The sequence below is a fragment of the Hylaeus anthracinus genome, unplaced genomic scaffold, assembly GCF_026225885.1.
Source record: "Hylaeus anthracinus isolate JK02 unplaced genomic scaffold, UHH_iyHylAnth1.0_haploid 11985, whole genome shotgun sequence".
In the NCBI taxonomy this organism is placed as follows: domain Eukaryota; kingdom Metazoa; phylum Arthropoda; class Insecta; order Hymenoptera; family Colletidae; genus Hylaeus; species Hylaeus anthracinus.
The window spans coordinates 9,663,093-9,667,691 of record NW_026534333.1 but is presented as its reverse complement, the minus strand read 5'-3'; positions in this window follow the sequence as shown (position 1 = coordinate 9,667,691).

Sequence of the window (4,599 nt, the reverse complement as noted above, 5' to 3'; positions counted from 1 at the left end):
CGATAATTACAATTATAACTGATATTTTTTATTTCCCTTTGTTCTCTTTTCCGCGCTGTGTACATACATACATACACACATAATTTTCTTTTTCCCCGTCGCGCACCTCATTTTCTCCTCCCCCGTACCTCGCGCTGCCTCGCAAAACACGCGCTCGCGTCGAGGCTCGTGTAAAACGAAATACACGCGGCAGGCACTTCGTAGTTTGCACCTGTGTCCAATGTCACGGGGTTTACTTCAGCGGGTGATGTTAATCGTTTGCGCTTTGCAAAGCTATAGAAACCGCGCGAGTCAACGTCCACCGCCTTTTGCTGCGTAATACTCATAGTTAACCGACAATGGAATAAAATTCTATGTTCCGTACATAAAACTTGCCCGTACATAATAAACATTGTTGCTTTCGAGCCCTTCTAACGAGCTTTCGTAGCGCGTTGCAGAGATTTGGAGCAGAATATTATTAATCGAACGGCAATTCAATTTCGATACACCTGTTTTGGAAGAAAAATAATAAAAAAAATTTGTGAATATCATAATTTCGTATATATATATACATGCAGATTGTACGATATGTATAGTCAGTCCCATAAGTATTCGTCCTAAATTCGTACTGAAGAAATTTGTCTAATTTAAATGGTAGGCTTCGTGTTTCCAAATCAATTGCTTATTGAAAATATGTATATGAGTAAACGTCCCACGTGCGTATATGTATCCGTTTAAATTATACAAATTTTTTAAATAAATATGGAGGATACGAATACTTATGGGATTTACTGTAGATTCATTTCTACTTAAAATAGAGTTACAAATTATTTAAGGCGCGGAATTATACATACACCTACTATATGATAAAATATAAATTGCATATACAGAAATTGGTCGAGACCGATAGTTGTCTCTGTCTATATTTTAAAAATGATTAACAGATATTTTCATCTGGTGATCAAGATTACTAATAGTTGACACTTTAGCCGAATGAAACGCTGCGTTACTCACACCCTCCGTCCTTCCTCTGGTGGCCCCTTCCGCGTTTCTCGTTTATAAACAATTTTCAGCAGTGAAACGACGAACACTCAAAGGAAACACGTCGAGTGGAGCGTGCACGAGTTCCCTTAGCTCGATGCTAATTCACGTGTGACGCGCGATAACGAGCGCGAGCGCGTTATTAGCTGGAAATTCTAGCGAAACCATGTTGAACGGGGGGTAACGTGGAGGGAGGAGGAGGAGGAAGAGACGGAGAGGCAGTCGGCAGGTGAGAATATCGATCATAACAATTCCTGTCCCCGCAGCCCTGGATTGCTTTGACTCTGTATTAATTTGAATTCGAAAGAAACTAACGTAATTCTTTTATAATTAGCGTAATTTTTCGTACCTAGGTGTATCGTGGAGGAATGAATCCTTGGCTTTCTGATCGAACCTTCCTCAAGTAAAATACCGAAATGTCACATCCTCTGTTTCATAAGTGTCGCAACCTCACTTTGTCAAGCGACTCCTACGCGCGATGCACCGCGTCACTATCAAACACGCCTGTTGCAATCGACGGTTATCGATACTTTTTCAACCAAGCTCGACGCGAAACGGTACTTTATCATCCGCTATAAATAGTATCGGTATTAGTCGCATCGCTACCTGTGCGCAGCGGTCAGTCGCCGAGGCTCGAGCGTGTTCGTTCGAAACACCTGTGATCGCAATTAAATATGCGAGAACCGTGTCGACCACCCTGTACATCGTCGCCAAAGTGCGACGGGGACACTGGGAGGCACCTGCGGCCGATAATGGCCACTCCGAGAAGAATTATACGAAGGCATACGTCACGGAGAGGTATTTCTCGATCGCTCGAGGTGTGCACCTACGTTAGCCGGTGGGAAGCGTTCGATAGATTTCGTGGATTCGTGGAAGGCGTACCCGATGCCGCGGGATACGCGATAAATTAGCGTTATTTCAATAAATTAGGTGGCCAGACGCTCGCCCCGTGACCGTACAGGATGCTGAACCGAGGGCGACCGAGCGAACTCAACGACCGATTCCGATCGGTCTTGGACTCCTTTTTGGAATATTTCGCGCGACCACTAGGCGCGGAGTAAACTGTATGATAATTAATTCCGTTGGAACGGTGGGTTTGTGGGCGAGAAATGGAGATTATCGTATGACGAGGATCCATGGATGCATATAATAAGGAGTTCGATAATAATTTTCATTCGAACCGAATGATCCACGATGCATGTATCTGTTATTAAACTTTTCGGTGCTCTGCGCGAGTATACTCGTCAAATTATTTCGTTCTTGTCATCGTGCTCAAGACGAGTTAAATCGCATAAGCTTATTGTTAATGAGTTAATGAGTTAATTCGTCTTGAGCTTTTTCCTATTTAAAAAGCTCATCCGATTTAACTCGGCTCGAGCACGACAAGAACAAAATAATTCGACGAGTGCGCTCGCGCAGAGCACCGATGAGGTTAACAGTAAACAAATGTCTGATTATTATTTTTCGTAATAATCAATGAACATTCCTGAATACTCGATCACCTAAATTAAATTGGTCGAAAATTCTGTAGCAATAAATTCGTGACACCGGAATTTGATCCTTTTTAGGGGGTAGTCAGCCACGCAAAAACGTCACGGTTTAAAAATCATCTCGCGATCATCCATTGACCGACCAAATATTTTTTCATATTTTCCATTCGCGACTCGACACGCGTTCCCATACATCGCGCTGTACATCACGCCCAATAACGCGACACAAACATTATATTCAGCATCGACAAGCTCGCACAATTCTTCCATTATAAATCGTGAATTCTATAGTTACAATACGACTGGATACAATAACCAAAGGTCATACTACGTCTATGCCGTTGCGTTTCTTTGTCGCGTTTCTCCCGTTTCGATCATTATATCCCACGAAAAATACTTTTCTCGTTTCGCGCTAGCATTTTAATGCCGGCTTCCTTCCAACAGGCTCGCCCTTCCTTAAATAAATAACACACAGCCCGGCCCGCAAACAAGCAAGGATTGTTTCCCTAATTGCATTCTGTGGCCGCGTTTTCTTTTCCGGTTGGGCATAATGCGTCATTATGACACGTCGAATTATTATTATTATTATTATTATACACGCCCCCGTTCAGCGGCCGAGATTTCCCATTGTCCGCGATACACCGCGCACGACAATGGCGAACAACGACGATACGACCAACGACGAATATTATATACGTACAGGCTGTTACAAAATAACGACAATTAGTAGACCTGGAAGAGCCTCTCAGAGGGAATCTTTTAACCTCAGTCGAAAAATCCTAGTTATTAGTTGATTGGGGCATTTTTTGATTTAGGAAGATACTAGAGGATTTGCAATTTTAGTTAGTTTTATTCGTTTCATAGTTGGGTTCACCTTCCCTCGAGACCCATCCGGTTCATCGATCTGGTTACGACCTGATTATTACACATTTTAGTTTCGAAAGTATTGGAAGTCCAAAGTGTTTAATTTTTCTCTTTCAAGACACTCGAAGAATTACAATATTAATTATTTTTCCTCGTTTTCTACTTGCGTTCACCTTCCCTCGAGGACCATCCGGTTCACCCGTCTGCTCACCACCTGATCGATCCACTTTTCGGTTTAGGAAGCATTAGGAATTCCAATTGTTTAATTGTCCTCTTCCACCACACTCGAAGAATTAAAGTTTTAATCAGCTTCTTTCCTTACCTAGTCGTGTTCACCTTCCCTCGAGGCCTAACCGGTGCATCCGTCTTCGTCAAATTGAAAACGTCCCTCCGCTTATCGACTTCCACTCGTGCACAATCCTCTTTCAAGGGTGATACACGTGTACGCTACGCGAGCGTAACGATCGCGGAATATCCCCAGGTCCTCGCGGAAACCGTTTTCCGCGAAGGGACGGTGAAAAATCGAGCAACGGTCTCGCCTGGCGCGAAAGAAAGCGGAAGGAAGAGGACAGAGGAAAGGGAACAACGGCGACGAAAAACGGTCGAAGAGGGAATTTTGCGCGAACTTGGAAAAGGGTGGAGGGAACAAGGGGGCGGACGCGGGGACGAGAAGGGAGTAGGAGAAATTCTCGACGTCCCGGAAAAATGTGTATTACGTGCACGCACCGCTGCAGCTTCGCCCGCAATCCCTCCCACCCCTTCCCCTCCTGCCGGCCGCGCAGCCCCCTCGACGACTCGGAGAGGGCAAAAATCCGAATTTTCGCCAGCGCGCTTTTTTCACAAAGCCCCGCAGCCGTACACTCGAGGGAGCCCGGGCCCCGTCCGACAAACGACGGGACACGGTGCATGCATGTCGCGTAAACAATGAAATTGCGCTCTTTTTCGGCGAACGGAGAAATGTTTAGGAGTGAATTAAAAACAGCGAGGCGAAAGTAGCTGGTGCAGAGGTTCCGGGATGGGGAGGAGGTTTCGGCATTGTCGACGTTTCGAGGGAGTCTTGGTCGATCCGTCCGCACAGACAGACGCGCAGACTGCATCGGGGAGATAGTTTCCCGGTTACGGATTCAGCTCGAACCTTTCAAGCCTCCCGTTCGTGTCAATGGACACGATTTTTCATTTCCGTTACGGGAACGCCGAGTTCTTCTTCTTCTTTTTTTTTTTTTTT